The sequence below is a fragment of the Gorilla gorilla genome, chromosome 4 (assembly GCF_029281585.2).
Source record: "Gorilla gorilla gorilla isolate KB3781 chromosome 4, NHGRI_mGorGor1-v2.1_pri, whole genome shotgun sequence".
In the NCBI taxonomy this organism is placed as follows: domain Eukaryota; kingdom Metazoa; phylum Chordata; class Mammalia; order Primates; family Hominidae; genus Gorilla; species Gorilla gorilla.
In genome coordinates this window covers 41,564,144-41,582,835 of record NC_073228.2, presented here as the reverse complement: position 1 = coordinate 41,582,835, position 18,692 = coordinate 41,564,144, and positions in this window count along the sequence as shown.

The following is an 18,692-nucleotide window of genomic DNA, read 5'->3' as shown; positions in this document are numbered from 1 at the left end:
CCCCATAGTGGGACCTGGCTTGTCATCTTTTCACCTGCTCTACATGGATGCAAGTAAAAGGGGTGAACAACCCCCTTTGGTGATGAAGTTGGGGACATATAGTACATGTGGGTATGTGGTACAGCTTGAAGCACTAAACCCTCTGTGTGCAGGCAGAGCACTGATCATTTGAAAGCCCTCCAACTGAGCCACCCCTCCCTGCTGCCGAATTGTGTGAGGTCGACAGGACAGCTCTTTTCATTTCCATCTTACAGATAGGGACATTCATGGAGGTCCTCTAACTCGACTCAAGTCCTATAAGCAGTAAGCAGAAGGCCCGGTATAACACTTCTGGGCATCCAGAACTTTGTGTCCCATCGTTGTTTTCTCCTTGCTGTAGGTCCAGGTCAAGTGGTCTTCCTCTTAAATTAGGCAAAGTCCAGACCTCTCAAATTTAGGGACAGGGAGGGTGAGGGTCTCACTGTGTCCCCCAGGCTGGAGTACAATGTTACGATCACAACTCACCGCAGCCTCAAACTCCTAGGCTCAAGTGATCCTCCCACATCAGCTTGCCAGCCCCTTGTAGCTGGCATCATGCCTGTGAGACCGCTCACCTCTCCTCTCACACCCTTCTGCAAAGAAAAGAACTTTAAATAATAGAATGAAATCACTTGTGTGGTAGACTGTATCATGTCCAAAATGTTTGCTACCCCTCCTTGGCATGAGCCTCACCTGAGGGCCTGGGGAGGATTATATACCCCTACCTTGTTGAACCTGGAAGGGCCACGAAACTTGCCTGGCACTGGTTGTAAGAACCGGTGGGTGGTCCATCAGCTCTCTGTTGCAGTGACCTGCAATGTTCACATGGAGACTGTTTTGTCAGCCTAGGTCCCAGGGTGAAGAGGATGGTCAGAGCAGCCAGCCACAATAGACATGAACAGTAGAGAGAAATTAACCCCTGCCATTGGAGACCAGTAGACTTTCCAGTTGTTGCTGCACCATATTTGACACTAAACTGTCTGATTCAGTTTGTAATCCCACCATTCAAAGATTAGCCATTGTTAAGATTCTGGTGTGTATCCTAGCAGAAATTCTGATATGCAAATTAATGTATTTAGATACACAATCTTACAAAAATGGGATAATACACATCTTGCTTTGAAGCTTTATTGTCTTATCTAATATGTACTAAGTGTCTTTCCATGGTAAATTTATATCTAGATCCAATTTTTCAGTGTTGGGATCACAGTATGGCTCCATAGTGTACTAATGCATGGTTATGCCAAAAAATGTTGTTTTCCCAGTTTCTTTTCTTTTCTCTTTCTTTCCTTGTTTCTTTTCTTTTCTTTTCTTTTCTTTTCTTTCTTTTTTTTTTTTTCATCTCTGTCACCCAGGGTAGAGTGGAGTGCAGTGGCACAGTCATGGCTCACTGCAGCCTCAACCTCCTGGACTCAAGCAATCTTCCCACCTTAGCCTCCTAAGTAGCTGGAACCACCACACCTGGCTAATTTTTAAAATTTTTGTAGACAGGGTTTTGCCATGTAACTCACGTTGCTTTTGAACTCCTGAGCTCAAGCAGTCCTCCCCCGTTGGCCTCCCAAAGTGCTGGGATTACTGGGGTTACAGGTGTGAGCCACCGCCCTCAGCCTCCAGTTCCTTTTTTTTTTCTTTTTTTGAGACAGAGTCTTGCTCCCTTGCCCAGGCTGGAGTGCAGTGGCACAATCTTGGCTCACTACAACCTCTGCCCCCCAGGTTCAAACAATTCAACATCAACCTCCCAGGCTCAAGTGATCCTCCTACCTCAGTTCTCCACCCCTTTGTAGCTGATACTACAGATACACACCAGCGTGCCCAGCTAATTTTTAAATATTTTACAGAGATGCAGTCTCACTATGTTGCCCAGGCTGGTCTTTTTTTTTTTTTTTTTTTTTTTGAGATGGAATCTTACTGTATCACCCAGGCTGGAGTGCAATGGCGTAATCTTGCCTCACTGCAACCTCTGCTGCCCAGGTTCAACCGATTCTCCTGCCTCAGCCTCCCGGTGTAGCTGGGATTACAGGTGCCTGCCACTGCCACTGCGCCCAGCTAATTTTTGTATCTTTAGTAGAGATGAGGTTTCACTATCTTGGCCAGGCTGGTCTTGAACTCCTGACCTCGTGATCCACCTTCAGCTTCCCAAAGTGGTGGGATTACAGGCGTGAGCCACCGCGCCTAGCCACCCTGGCTGGTCTTGAACTCCTGGCTTCAAGTGATCCTCCCGCCTCAGTCTCCCAAAGTGTTGGGATCACAGGCGTGAGCCACTGCACCCCGCTTTATTTTTAATAAATATAAATTCTGTGATGAACATGTTACGTAAATATTTTTATGCAATGGTTTGATCATTTTCTTAGGTTTAGGTTAAATCTCAAGAAGTGGAATTACTAACTCTAAGGATTTGCACATCCTTTGTTTGGATACACTATGCCAGACTACCCTCCAGGAAGGCTGCCCAATTCACACCACTTTTGCCAGCCTGCTAGTGCTCTTTTCTCAACCTCATCAATGGCAAGCATGATCAATTTTTCCAGATGATTCCAACTTGAAGAGCATTCCTTTTTTATTTTTTTTTTGAGACGGAGTCTCGCTCTGTCGCCCAGGCTGGAATGTAGTGGCTTGATCTTGGCTCACTGCAACCTCCGCCTCCCAGGTTCAAGAGATTGTCTTGCCTCAGCCTCCAGAGTAGCTGGGACTACAAGTGCACACCCCCACACCTGGCTCATTTTTTGTATTTTTAGTAGAGATGGGGTTTCGCCATGTTGGCCAGGCTGGTCTCAATCTCTTGACCTCGTGATCCACCCACCTTGGTCTCCCAAAGTGCTGGGATTACAGGCGTGAGCCACCACACCCGGCCTAAAGAGCATTCTTGATCCTAGCTTTATCATCAGTACTGCCTTGGCAACTGTTTCATCCATCTGATTGATTACTGCCAAGTCAGAAAGCAAAGGGGATACAACCTCTGGGACCACCTAGGTAGAAGACTGAGCTGGAATTCAGTCTAATTTCCATGTCTTGTACATTACCTCTGAGTTTCTCTTACTCAGCCGACCCCCTCCTGGGAGAATCCTAGGTCTCCCTTTTATCTTTCTCTCCCTGCTGTCGCTTCTCCCTGAGGGGATTTTTAAGGCCAATTTTAAAATTATTATTATGAAACAACAAAATAGAAATATTGGACAGAATTCTAAATGAAAAAGAAAAAAGGATCACCCATAATCAGTGGTCCCAAAAAAATACATTTTTTTATTTGCCTTATTTGCTTGTGTTCCCTTCCAGTCCTAGTCCAAATGCAAGCCATATTTTTACCCAGATGTGACCCTGGCCCAGATCTAATTTTGCATTCTGCCCCTTTCAATTCTCTTGTCATAAGCAGTTTTCCACATTGCTACATGGTCATCATCTTATTCTAATTGTTGCACAATATTCCAATGAGTGAATAATTTAATTATCATTACCCTAATATAAGTCACTTACATGGTTGCTCAATTTTCCTATAATAAATACTGCTGTAGTGCCTGCTTTTGTGGATATGGCTTCTTCCTTCATTTGAATTATTTCCTCAGGTCAATTCTCAAGGTGAGATAGGTCAAAAGGTATGAAGGCTTTAATGATTCTTGGCATGAGAACTGGAACATTGTTTTCCAAAGGGTTTTTCTTTCTTTTTTTTTTTTTATTTTCCTGCTCAAAAGTTAATACATGCTATCTTTCAATGATTTAGAAGAAAGCAAAAATTCTACTACCCAGAAATTACCACTCCTAACATATGGCCAACCATTCCTCCAGGCATCTCTGGATATACACATCTATCTATATGTATAATCTGCATAGATATACATATAGATGTAGACATAAAAATAATTTTTCACAAAAGAGATCACATCCCCATGCCAGTTTTGCAACCTGCTTTTTTACTCAACAACATGTCCTGGGTTTTTCTAATTGGTTCTGCCACTACCAGTGCCTAGGTGGTAGCAAAAATGTAGTACAGCAGTAGCTGTAAGCCACACACTGTACCAAGAATTTTATGTACATTAGCTAATTTAAGCTCTGCAATAACCAAATGAGATAAGTTCTATTATCATCATGCCCATTTTACAAATGAGGAAACAGGCTCAGAGAAATTGCACAGGGTCACAGAGCTAGGGAATGGTGGGGCTAGCACTCCAAAACAGATGTTTATACAAGTAATACACGAACACATGTCTATTGTAAAAGATAAAAATAATAAATGCAAGCAAGAGCATAGCATAGAAACTAAAGTGTGGGCTGGGCGCAGTGGCTCATGCCTGTAATCCCAGCACTTTGGGAGGCTGAGGCGGGCGGATCACGAGGTTAGGAGATCGAGACCATCCTGGCTAACATGGTGAAACCCCGTCTCTACTAAAAATACAAAAAATTAGCCAGGTGTGGTGGCGGGCGCCTGTAGTCCCAGCTACTGGTGGGGGCTGAGGCAGGAGAATGGTATTAACCCAGGAGGCGGAGCTTGCAGTGAGCGGAGATGGCGCCACTGCACTCCAGCCTAGGTGACAGATCGAGACTCTGTCTCAAAAAAAAAAGAAACTAAAGTGTGAAAGTCCCATTTACACTTCCACAGAGGTTTGGTGTGTGTATCAGTTAAGTTTAGGTTCAATTGCATGTAACAGAAAACCAAAATAGCATAGGCTTAAACAAGATAGGATTTGTTTTCTTCACATAAAAGAAGTCTGCACATAGCATTTCAGGGCTAGCATGGTGGGCCCATGCTCATTAGTCATGAAGAACCCATTTTCAGTTTATGGCTTCCTCCCTAAGGTCTCCACGTGGACTAATATTGTCCCTGGAGCTCCAGCCATCATGCCTGCATTCTAGGCAACAAGGAGAAGGCTGGAGGAGCAATGCCATGGTTTTTCCCAGATGAATCAGCCTCTCTCTAAAGAGCTTTCCCTAAAGTCCCCCTACCCTATGATATCGCTTTATTTCTTTTCTAAAAATTTTTTTTTTATTTTTTTGAGATGGGGTCTCACTCTGTTGCCCAGGCTGGAGTGCAGTGGCACAATCTTGGTTCACTGCAGCCTCCACCTCCCGGTTCTAGTGATTCTCCTGCCTCAGCCTCCCAAGTAGCTGGGAATACAGACGTGCACCACCACGCACAGCTAATTTCTGTATTTTTAGTAGAGACAGAGTTTCACCATGTTGGCCAGGCTGGTCTCGAACTCCTGACCTCAGGTGCTCCGCCCACCTCAGCCTCCCAAAGTGCTGGGATTACAGGCGTGAGCCACTGCACCCGGCCTGATATCAGTTTATTTCTAATTGGCCACCCCTATCCACAGGGAGACTGTGCAGTGTAGTTTTTAAACTGAGCATTTTGCAGCTTCTCCAATCCCAGCTCCCCCCATAATACAAGTGCTTGGTTAACTTTTTTTAAGGGGGAAAGAATGGATATTAAAAGAAAATTAGACAATTCTGCCACCATGTATATCCTTCCCAATCCTTTCTTACAAATTTATATATGTATATATTGTGAAAGTTGATTGTACAAATTGGGTCATTCTTGCCATACTCAACTAAATCAGAGTCAATGGGTTGGGGGAAAAAGCACTTGGGACACATAACTTCGCTCCAAGAAGTACATTTTCCACGAGCTTGGCTGCTGAAACTGCCTCTTGTAACCTGAAACTAGTTTTATCTGATGGCTACTGAAACAACCTGCTGCAACTCTAAGACTGGCTTTACCCACCACCTTCACTCACCAGTCAGCACTTGCCATCCCCAAAACCTTCCTGGCACCAATGAACTATCTTTCAAAACAATTCTCCATTTCATAAAACCCCCAAGCATCTCTTTGTTCATTGGCTGTACTAAAGACCACCCAGTCTGTGTGTATGCCCCAAATTGCAATTGTTGCTTCTGAGATAAAATGTTAAATTTAGAGATTCATCTCTACATTTTTATTTTGACTTTGACAATATGTACATATATAATAACATAGTTTTAAATGGTACATTGTTTTAATTTACATTTTAAAGCCTTACTGACCAGATTAAACATTCTCCATTAAATATTTGTTTACTAATTATTGTGTTGTGTGCACAGTTAAGCTCTTTGCTTATTTAGCCAATTAAAACCTGGAAGATATCTTGATCCAGTTGAATGGACTATCAAGGTAAAGAGATAGAGGCAGTCTCAGTGGCTCACACCTGTAATCCCAGCACTTTGGGAGGCCAAGGTGGGTGGATCATGAGGTCAGGAGATCGAGACCATCCTGGCCAACATGGTGAAACCCTGTCTCTACTAAAAATACAAAAATTAGCTGGGTGTGGTGGTGTGTGCCTGCCTGTAATCCCAGCTACTCGAGAGGCTGAGGCAGGAGAATCGCATGAACCAGGGAGTCGCAGGTTGCCGAGATCATGCCACTGCACTCCAGCCTGGGCAACAGAGCAAGACTCCATCTCAAAAAAAAAGAGAGAGAGAGATAACAAATAGATGAATAGATGATAGGTATATTAACTCTTTGTATTACTTGCTGCAAATGCTTCTAATATGCTATCCTTTTTATTTTTCATGGATTTTAATTTTTTTGGAAGTGAGTTTTCCAGAAATTTCAACTACATCTATATATTTAAGTCCATCTTTTGCCTTGGGGCTTTTTGTTAGTCCCAGGCTCAGACGTTAGTCCCACCTCCAGAGATATGGTTGGTGTTGAAGTTGGCCTTCTCCTCCCAAGAGGGACAGTCTAATGTTGGTGGCTAGGCCCACCTGGGTTCTAATTTGAATCTTGACTGTCACTTCCTACTATACAACTAGGAAGAACACATCTGTCATCTAAGTTCTAGTTTTCTTGACTGTTGGTGAGGGGGTTGGATCAACCCCAGGTTCTTAAACTTGTCTGTGTGCATCAGAACCGTCAGAGGCTCCAAATTGCACATTCCTGCCCCTCCACCTCCACACCTCAGCTCAGATCTACAGAACCCGAATCGCTGTATCCAGGAGTTTGTATTTTTTAAAATGCTCTCCTGAGCCTGACATTCAGACATGTTCCAGAATCGCCGCACCAGCCAGTGTCTGAGAGTGCCTCCTACACCAGGCTCTCTGTGCAGTGGGTGAGTGAGATGAGGGTTGTGGCCCTTGGCCACTGTGTCCCCCGAAGCCAGTTGGCCCTGCCTTGTCCTCTTGGGTCAGAGCTCCCATTTCACATCCAACCTGAGCCGCAGCCCATTCTCCCTGCTTTCTCAGGGCTGGGGCTGGGGCTGGGGGTGAAAGGGTGATCAGGATCCTGCAGTGTGAGTGGGGTTGTGGGGCTGCCACGGCAATGCCCCTAGGAGGGGCCAGTGTTCCCTACTGGCTGGCTTCCCTTAGTGAAGCCTCTCACCCTGTGAATCTCCACCTCTTCAGCTCTGACAGCAGGACTGAGACCATGCCTTCCTTGCAAGGCAGTCCTAAGGTCTGCGATGATGGGTGGATGGCAAAAGTCTCGAGCAGTTCCTGCCACAAAATGTGCATTTGACAAATGTGGTAGATGTTACTATTAGTGCTTTCTTTTTTTTTTTTTTTTTTGAGACAGAGTCGTTCTGTCGCCGAAGCTGGAGTGCAGTGACACGATCTCAGCTCCACCTTCTGGGTTCAAGAGATTTTCCCGCCTCAGTCTCCCGAGTAGCTGGGACTACAAGTGCTCACCAGCACGCCTGGCTAATTTTTGTATTTTTGGTAGATGTGGGGTTTCACCATGTTGGCCAGGCTGGTCTTGAACTGTTGACCTCAAGCGATCCACCCGTCTCGCCTGCCTCGGCCTCCTAAAGTGCAAGGATTGCAAGTGTGAGTCACCGCACCCAGCCACTATTAGTGTTTTCGTTGGAATTTACAGTTGTAAGGGAGGCAAAATTTTATCCCCTACCATCTTGGGGTTTTTTGGCTGGGACTCAGAATTAAACTGACATAAGACAGACTAACAGGAGAAAAACATTCAAATTTATTTAATACAGTTTTTATGTGGCACAGGAGACTTCATAAGGAAATGAAGACCGAAAGATGCAGTTAGAATTGAACACTCAGCTAGGCGCGGTGGCTCACACCTGTAATCCCAGCACTTTGGGAGGCCAAGGCAGGCAGATCACTTGAGGTCAGAAGTTCAAGACCAGCCTGACCAAAATGGTGATGTGAAACCCCCGTCTCTACTAAAAAAAAAAAAAAAAAATACAAAAATTAGCCAGGCATTGTGGTGCGCACCTGTAGTCCCAGCTACTCGGGAGGCTGAGACAGGAGAATCACTTGAGCCCGGGAGGCAGAGGTTGCAGTGAGCAGAGATTGCAACACTGAACTCCAGCCTGGGCAACACAGTGAGACTATCTCAAAAAAAAAAAAAAAGTATACAGTTGAACACTCAAAGACTGACTTGGACAAAGGGTAGTAAATTATGAAAATCTGAGCAGGCTGTTGTGCTTGGGGTAGGGTAGTTAATTGGGTAGAAAAGTGACTAGGAAGATAATGGTTAGTTTAAGGAGGTTGGTTTGTATAGATTTACCTCAGCCTCAAATTCCCATCCTTGATAATAAGAATGATGTTTTCCTCTGGTATCGAGGGGATGTCTTTTACATGGGAATTTCATCTACTGCTTTTTTTTTTTTTTTTTTTTGAGACACAGTTTTGCTCTTGTCACCCAGGCTGGAGTGCAGTGGCACGACCTCGGCTCACTGCAACCTTCGCTTCCCGGGTTCAAGCGATTCTCCTGCCTCAGCCTCCCAAGTAGCTGGGATTACAGGCATGCACCACCACACCAGGCTAATTTTTGTATTTTTAGTAGAGACAGAGTTTCACCATGTTAGTCAGGCTGGTCTCGAACTCCTGATCTCAGGTAATCCACCCACCTTGGCCTCCCAAGGTGCTGGGATAACAGGCATGAGCCACCGCGCCTGGCCATCTACTGCTTTTAAGAAGCAGAAGGTTGGGAGGCTGAGGCGGGCGGATCACAAGGTCAGGAGATCAAGACCATCCTAATACAGTGAAACCCTGTCTCTACTAAAAATACAAAAAATTAGCTGGCGTGGTGTCATGTGCCTGTAGTCCCAGCTACTCAGGAGGCTGAGGCAGGAAAATCGCTTGAACTGGGGAGGCGGAGTTTGCAGTGACCCAAGATTGCACCAATGCACTTCAGCCTGGACAACAGAGCGAGACTCTGTCTCAAAAAAAAAAAAAAAAAAAAAAAAAGAAGCAGAAGGGGCCAGGCATGGTGGCTTACACCTGTAATCCCAGCACTTTGGGAAGCTGAGGAAGGAGGATTGCTTGAGTCAGAGGTTTGAGACCAGCCTGAGCAACATGGTGAGACATTCATCACTATAAAAAATTTTTTAAATAGCTGAGTGTGGTGGTGCAGCTGTGGTCCTAGCTACTCAGGAGGCTGAAGTGGGAGGATCGATTGAGCCTGGGAAGGTCAAGATTGCAGTGAGCTATGATCGTGCCACTGCACTCTAGCCCGGGTGACAGAGTGAGACCCTGTCTTAAGAAAAAAAATAAAAAAGCAGAAGGAAGGTTCACATGATCTTCTTGCACCTGCTATTTTTCAAATGCCTTTAACTCAAAATAGTCAATAAGCCAGAGCAGCAGATTTTAGGGTAGCATGTTCTTAACTCCACAGTGCCCTGGGCATGCTGGCTCTAGAGAACACAGGTCTTGAACAGGAATTCCTGGTGCCTGACAAGACAGAGAGAGACCTGTCATTTCCCTGTGCTGCTGAAACTTCAGTAGACAGCCCTGACTCCTGGAAATTTTTCCCTCTGGCTCAGCATAGAATTTGTCATCTCCTGGGTGGCTGGGAGGCTGTGCACCATGAGGCCCACTGGCAGCCTCCAGGCAGTGGGCACCCACACTATGTAACTCCTCCTACCAGTGCTCCCTGCCTTCTCTCAGCAGGTCAGGCAGGAGCGGCCCCATTCCTCAAGTGGCTGACTAATCCAGGCAGGGACTGCCCCACCTGCCTCCCAGATCCCTGACACCCGGGACACCCCAGAGGTTGCCTTCCCTCTGCCCTCACTCTAGATTAGGCCTCTCCTGGAGCCCTCCCTGCAGGCAGGGCCTCGGCTTAGGGAGGCTGCTTTAGATCTTCAGGGAAGTTGCTGAGGAAATGTGCCCCTCCTCCCAGTCCCCACCAAGCATGGACCCTTCAGATTAATCTACTAACAATAATAAGATGAGCTGTAAAAACCATCAGGCTGGCAATCCTCAGCTTGAGCGAAGTTCAAAGGTCACAGGACAATTTAAGGATCCTGCTCACACACCCTAGTTTGAGCACAGGAGCCCTGAATGGCTCCCACCTGGGTCCCTGGAGTGTGCATGCTGTGTTCCGATTCCAGCTCTGCTGCCCATTCACTGCTTAATCCTGGGTGGGGCACTTAGCCCTTCTCTGCCTCAGTTTCCTCATCTGTAAAATGGGAATGCTAATGATATTCTCTACCTCACATGGTTGTAAATGTTCAGGAAGTTAGCACCCATAACTAAAACACCAAAGAAAAATAGATACATTGGATTTCATCAAAACTTTAAAAATGTTGTACATCAAAGGGCACTATTAAGAAAGTAAAAAGAAAACCCACAGAATGGGGGAAAATATTTACAAATTATGTATCTGGTAAGAGTTTAATATCCTCAATTTATAAAGAACTCCTACAGCTCAACAATGAAAAGACAACCCAATTTAAAAATGGGCAAAAGGTCAGACGCAGTGGCTCACACCTGTAATCCTAACACTTTGGAAGGCCAAGGTGGGCAGATCACTTGAGGCCAGGAGTTTGAGACCAGCCTGGCCAACATGGTGAAACCCTGTCTCTACTAAAAAGACAAAAATGGGCCAGGTGTGGTGGTGCACACCTGTAATCCCAGCTACTCAAGAGGCTAAGGCACAAGAATTGCTTGAACCTGGGAGGTGGAGGTTGCAGTGAGCCAAGATTACACCACTGCACTCCAGCCTGGGCAACAGAGTGAGACTTTCTCTCAAAAAATAAATAAAATAAACATAGGCAAAGGATTTGAAAAGATGTTTCTCTAAATAAAATACACAAGTGGCTAATAAGCACATGAAAAGATGCTCAACATCATTAGCCATTAAGAAAATGGACAACAAAACTATGATATGACCCCCCCCCAACACCCACTAGGATGGTTATAATAGAAATAATAATAATAACAAGTGTTGGTGAATATGTGGAGAAATCAGAACCCTTATACACTGCTGGTGGGGATGCAAAATGGTGCAGCTTCTGTGGAAAACAGTCTTGCAGTTCCTAAAAAAGTTAAACTTAGTGTCACCATATGATCCAGCAACTCCACTCCTAGGTATATGCCCAAGAGAATTAAAGACATGTAGTCATACAAAAACTTATGCACAGATGTTCATAGCAGCAGTATTCATAATAGCCACAAAGTGGAAACAGCCCAATGCCCATCAATTGATGAATGGATAAATAAAATATGGCATCTTCATACAATGAAATATTATTCAGCAATGAAATGAATACATGAAAACATTATGCTAAGTGAAAAAAAAAGACACAAAGTAGGTCTATACTGTATGATTTAATGTATATGAAATGTCCAGAATAGGCAAATTCATAGAGACGGAAAGTAGATTAGTGGTTTCCAGGGATTAGCGGGTAGGGAAGAATGGGGAGTGACTAATGGGTACAGGGTTTCTTTTGGGATGATGGAAATGTTCTGGAATTGAACAGTGGTAATGGTTGTACAACCTTGTGAATATACTAAAAAAAAAAAACCACTGAATTTTATCCTTAAAATGGTGAATTTTATGTTATATAAAATTTTTATGTAAATTATCTGAATTTTATTCAAAAAGGAATTACTACACATAAAATGCTTAGAAGGCTATGCAGGCCATGATAAGCCTTCAGTTAGTTGCCATTTAGTTTATAAACTCCACTGAATTTATGGGTTGGTCCAGATTTCCGAAGGAAAACATAAAAGGAACATCACCTTTAGAAATCGAATTCATGGCCTGCCGCGGTGGCTCATGCCTGTAGTCCCAGCACTTTGGGAAGCTGAGGCAGGCAGATCATGAGGTCAAGAGATTGAGACCATCCAGGTTAACACAGTAAAACCCCGTCTCTACTAAACATACAAAAAATTAGCCGGGCATGGTGGCACGCGCCTGTAGTCCCAGCTACTCGGGAGGCTGAGGCAGGAGAATCGCTTGAACCCAGGAAGCGGAGGTTGCAGTGAGCCGAGATCGCCCCATTGCACTCCAGCCTGGGTGACAGAACGAGACTCCATCTCAAAAAAAAAAAAAAAAAAGATTGAATTTGCATACTTAATACACATTAAAGCATTTATTTGCATGTAGTTTCTTCTCTCATTTCATACTCCGTCTTGATTTGACATGCTTTATATATATACATATATAATATATATAAGCATTTATTAGCATATTGTTTTTAAATTGTATTTTCATGATCACTTTTATCACTTTTGATATTTTTGAGGTGTGTCCAAGGCTTAAATCGCATTTGTTTTTGAAGTCTCAACTGGATTGAGTCTAGGACTGCCATGTAGCTCAGAGAATCCGCTTATGGTCAGGCCTGTGAAACAGCAGGATGCTCATTGACCTTGGGCTGAAAGCCTGAGACGGAGGCTTAGCTCCATTGCTTACAAGCTATGTGACCTGGGACAAGACTAAGGTTGTCAGTTTTAGCAAACAAAAATACAGACACCCAGTTACATTTGAATTTCAGATAAACAATGTATATTGTTTAATGATTTTGTTTAATGATATATTGTTTAACGATATATTAATGAAAAACAATGATATTAAATAATGACCAGATAAACAATGAATATATTTTTTGTGTAAACATATCCCAAATATTATATGGGAAATACTTATACTAAAAAAATTATTTTATATGAAATTAAAATTTAATTTATCTGTGAGAGTTTTCAAGGGAATCATATTTAATTCTCACAACGCCCCCTGCTGCCCTTTCCCATTTTTGTCATGAAAGAGACTGACTCGGAGAGGTTAAGTGACTTAGCCCAAGGTCATCGAGCTAGAAAATTATTGAGCTGGGATTTGAACTTGGGTGCGTCAACTGTAGCATGCTCTGCTACTGGAACTCAAGACAGATATGCAGCAACCTACTTTTTTTTTTTTTTTTTTGAGACAGAGTCTCACTCTGAGGCCAGGCTAGAGTGAGGGCAGTGGCACGATCTCGGCTCACTGCAACTTCTGCCGCCCAGGTTCAAGCGATTCTCCTGCCTCAGCCTCATGAGTAGCTAGGATTACAGGAGCCTGCCACTGCGCCTGGCTAATTTTTGTAGTTTTAGTAGAGACGGGGTTTCACTATTTGGCCAGGCTGGTCTTGAACTCCTGACCTCGTGATCCACCCGCCTCAGCCTCCCAAAGTGCTGGGATTACAGGCGTGAACCACTGCACCTGGCCTGGCAGTGACCTACTTAATGATAGCCTGGGAGCCATGAGCTAACTTGGTAAGAACAGAAGCTTTCATGGACTGAGACGGACTTTTGAATAGGAGTTAGAGAATTCGATTTCAAAGTGTTTCTATGACCCTGTCTGTGTGAGTTTCCTGTTTCTGCCTTAACGAATGACCACATATTTAGTGGCTTAACACAAATTTATCTTGCAGCCTCTGGAGGTCAGAAGTCTGAAATGGTCCAGGTGTCTGCAGAGCTGTGTTCCTTGTGGAGGCTCTAGGAGAGAATCTGCCTCTTGCCTTTTCCAGCTTCTTAAGGCTTGCGGCATGTCTTGGATCGGAGCCACACACTCTGACCTCCGCTTCCATTAGCACATCTCCCTCTCTGAGGCTGACCCTTCTGCTGCCCTCTTGTAACGACGCTTGTGATTACATGGGGCCCACCAGATAATCCTGGATCATCTCTGAATCTCAAGATCCGTAATCACATCTGCAAAATCCTTTTTGCCTTGTAAGGTAACATATTTACAGCTTCCGGCGATTAGGAGGTGGACATCTGTGGTGGAGAGGTTATTCTGCCTATCACACTAAGAGAGAAATGATCTAGTTGACTTGAGTGTCCCAGGCCTTAACTATAATCCCTTTCATCTGTATAGCTTTCACACACATTCTTTTTTCCACCTTGCATCCATCCTGGAAAGTAGATGAAGGCTGTGCTGAGCCCATTCTGTGAGGGAGGAAGATGAAACTCAGAGCGGAGGCCTCGTGCTGGGTGACACAGCTAAAAAGAGACTCAGGCCCAGGGCTTTTGATTCAGCATCTGCCCCCTCAGTTCCCAGCCATGCATCACTAGAACACTATTCTCACTGATGGAGCAGGACAATTCCTCAGCTACCCCCACAATTTAGGAAGAAGTCCCCAAGGTGAACCAGCTCCCTCAGCCCTGAATCTGCCCTCAGAAGGTGGCCTTCTGCCCAGAGCAAGGATGGAGGGGTGCAGGCAGAGAACCATTTTTTTGGTGGAGGTCCACGGGATAGAGCCCAGAACTCAATGTCCATCCATCTTGGGCGTGTCCTCCCCAGCAGCCCAGGCTGACTGGACCGGCGCAGGAACTCCTGCATGCTCAGAGGGAGCCCTGATTCTTAGAACTGTCTTCTCATAGCAGTCTTCTTAGGAGTATGTCGCTGTGGTTTGTGGTTCTGCCCCTGGGTGCTGCTGCATGGGAGGAGCCAGCTCTCTCCCTGCCCCACAGATCATGGAAGGCAGCGACCATAGGCTCACTGATGCTCCTGCAGGCTCCCCACACCCATCCATTAGGATGGCCCACATGTGCCAGCCAGGAATGGGGGACACAGCCATGAAGCCGACAGACAGGCTCCTGCACCTCTGGAACTTGTGCTTTAGCGGGGCAGACAGATCCCACAGCAGTGTATGTGTAGGAGTTCTGAGGATGACAAAAAGGATGAGGCAATAGAAGGTGACCGTGACCTTGTGAGACAGGCACTGTCCCCAGTCTATCACTCTATTTTTGTTTCTTTGGGTTTTTTTGAAGCAGGGTCTCGTTCTGTCACTCAGGCTGGAGTGCAGTGGTGCAATCATAGCTTACTGCAGCCTTGATCTCCTGGGCTCCAAGCAAGCCCCCTGCTTCAGCCTCCTGAGTAACTAGGACTCCAGACACACACGAACACCACACCCGGCTAATTTTTAAAATGTTTATTTTTAGTACAGACGGGGTCTTACTATGTGGCCCAGGCTGGTGTCAAGCTCCTGGGCTCAAGTGATCCTTCTGCTTTGACCTTCCAAAGTGCTGGGATTGCATGTGTGAGCCACCATGCCTAGTTCACTGTCCCCACTCTAAAGCAGACAGCCCAAGTGGTGGCAAAGTTGAGAAGCAAACACACACTGTACTCCAAAGCCTCTGAAAATCCCTCCTTGTGTCCTTCCTAAGAAGCGTCCCAGAGTCTCTGTGTCATCCCTGAAGCTGAAGTCAGTCCATTCTGGGAGCAGAGTCCAGCTGCGTCCTGTGTTTGGGGCTAAGAAGAATGTGAGATTCCTGCTGAGTGTGAGCTCAGCAAGGTTGTAGTAAGGAGGGCAGTGATGTGATGCATTGTTTAAGGGGTGCAGCTGCCAGATGTGAGTGGGTGAGGGCAGATGTGAGGGGCATCAGCCAGCTATGTGTGGGGGTGGTCAGACCTGGTTGGGGGGGCACAATGGAAACAATAGGGGAGCAGGCCAGGTGGGTATGCGAAAGTGAGACAGAGTGGCAGGATGAACCGGGAGGGGGATCAGATGTGAGGGGCTGGAGAATAGATGACCCCGAGCCTCAGTCTTTAGGAGGGTGGCTGTCCCTGGGAAATGGATGATGCGGTCTGTGGAGGAAATGCGCTTTCTATTTAGGGAGGCTGTTTAGGAGTAGCTGACGACATGCCCAGCACCTGGATGGGTGGAAATAAACAGAGACATGAAGCAATAATTTATGCCGTGTCCTCTGTCAACCTAGCCACCACCTCCTCCTCCCTGGGCTCCAGGAAGTTGCTCAGAGTTGTGGCGCTGGGATGAGACTGCGGGAGCTATGCTGGTGAAGCGATGCTGTCATCTGAGCTTGTGCTTTACACACACTGGGCTTTTTTTTTTTTTTTTTTTTTTTGAGACAGAGTCTTGCTCTGTCACCCTAGGCTGAAGTGCAGTGGCGCAATCACAGCTCACTGCAGCCTCGACCTCCCAGGCTCAAGCAATGCATCCACCTCACTCTCTTGAGTAGCTAGGACCACAAGGGCGTGGCACCACATCTGGCTAATTTTTAGAAATTTTTTTGTAGAGACGGGGTCTCACTGTGTTGCCCGGGCTGGTCTCAAACTCCTGGGCTCAAGTGATCCTCCTGCCTCAGCCTCCCGAAGTGTTGGGATTATAGGCACAAGCCATCATGCCTAGCCCCCTCCAGGCCTTTGTACCTTCTGTGTCCTCACCTGGAGCACCTGCCCCCTGAACTACCCATTGAACTCTTTATTTAGTGGCCCGCCTCCTCTAAGAAGGCCCCCCTCATATCCAGTCTGTGGTTCCTAAATTGCAGCTAATGACTACCCCATGAGCTCACACATTAGAGTTGGAAATCTACTTTCAAATGACCCCACTTTGTGTCTAAAGCACTCTGACCTTCTTCTACCCCCACCCCAGTCGCACATCAATGAGCTTCAGGGAATCTCTGGAATTGAATACAAAGTCATGTGCAAAATCAAATGTGCAAATGTATGGATAAACAAAATACAGTATACCCATAAACGAAATATTATTCAGCCACGAAAAGGAATGGAGTCACTGATACGTGTTAAGTGAAAAAAAAAAAAAAAACAGACAGAAAAGGCCAAATATTGTATGATTCCATTGATATGAAGTATCAAGAATAGGCAAATCAGTAAAGACAGAAAGGAGCTTAGCGATTGTTAGGGGATGGGGGTCGGGGCTGGGGAATGACTGGTAGAGGGTTTCCTTTGGGGATGATGAAAACATTCTGGATGTAGATAGTGTAGGTAGTGGTGATGGTGGCACTACATTGTGTATGTACTAAATGTCACTCAATTGAATATATTAAAATGGTGACTTTTATGTTATGTGTATTTTACTACAGTTTTAAAAAAAAGTCAAATGCACATTTCTCAGGAGAAGATTCCTAGGTTTGCTTGGCTTCTCAAAAGGTGAAGCAGCTCTGATCTGGTCTGGACCCCTTCATGATGCAGATGGTGATACTGGGACACAGACAGGGGGTGAGACCTGTCCAAGGTCACTCAGGGGCTGGTGGCAGAGCCCAGCCAGGTTGCATGCCTGCCCGACCACATACTCCCCTACCTGCTTCTTCCCTTGTCCTTTGATCACCAAACCCTCCCGTCACAATCCCCAAGCCTCTGTCCTGCTCCCAGCCATGCCACCCACAAGCTGTGTAACTTCCCAAAGTTAAAAGGCCTTCTTCCTGAAACTGGGTGCACGGATTAGAGTTTCATGAGCGTTTGTCTTTTGCTCTAGAGTGGACTCTGAGCTCCTAGAGGGCAAGAGGAAATGTTTCTTATTTTCCTCCATATCTTACAGAGCTTCTGGGACAGCCACGGAGGTGAGCCATTCCTGTCTCCCTTCAAGAAAGAACTTGCTATTCACCCTCAAGGAGGGCAGTTAGCTGACAACTTCTAACAAACATTCTTTGCCCAGAGGACATGCTGGGTTGGCCAAGACTTTGTTAGATCTGCAGCACAGTCTGAGGCTCTCCCAGCCCTTTCCTGCTTCCTCTCCCTCACTGGCCTTGCCACTACCCCCTCTCCCCGCAATAAACCTCTTGCGGTCCTATGTTCATCTCAGTGCTTGCTTCCTGGAGGACCCACATGGCACAGCACCTAGCCTGCTGGATCATAAGTGCTCAGTCGTGAAGTAAACGGAACTGGGGATTCTCTAGAGGGTAGAGGGAAGCCAGAGCCTGGGCCTCGGAGAGCAGGAGAGGGGCTGTCCGTGGAGGATGCCTCAGTCATAAGGAGAGCAAGGTCTAGAGCAGTGTGAAGAAGGGGCCATGGCCCTGGGGCAGGACCCAGCAATGGGCAACACACAGGGAACTCAGGGATTCACCAGCACTGCTGGCATTGTCTCTAGCTCCTCCGCTGTCTGGGGCAGCTCTTGCAAACTCAGAAATGTCCCAGGAGACAGGGTTCAAAGAGCCCTGGCCTTGGACTTTAGAAAACCAGGTTCAATTTGTGCTTCCCGCTAGTCAGGTGACATTACACCCTTCTCTCTGGAGCTCAGTTTCTCCATTCGTAAAATGGGCTTATAATGTGTCCCCTCCCTTCAACCCCAGCATGATTTTGAGAATTGACTGAGAAGATACTACAGTTTATGGAGGGCACCCTGTTTCGTAGTTTAAATGCACACTCAGGCCAGGTGAGGTGGCTCATGCTTGTAATCCCAACACTTTGAGAGGCCAAGGCGGGAGGATCGCTTAAGCCCACGAGTTCAAGACCAGCCTGAACAACATAGCAAGACCCTGTCTCTACAAAAAATTTAATAATTAGCTGGGTGCAGTGGCACATGCCTGTAGTCCCAGCTACTCGGAAGGCTGAGGCAGCAGGATCATTTAAGCTCAGGAGTTTGAAGCTGCAGTGAGCTATGATTGTGCCACTGCACTCCAACCTGGGCAACAGAGTGAGATACTCACTAAGAAAAAGAAATACATAATATTCATTTAACCCTTGCAGTGGCCTTGTGAGAGCAGCATTATGACCTCCATTTTATGTATGT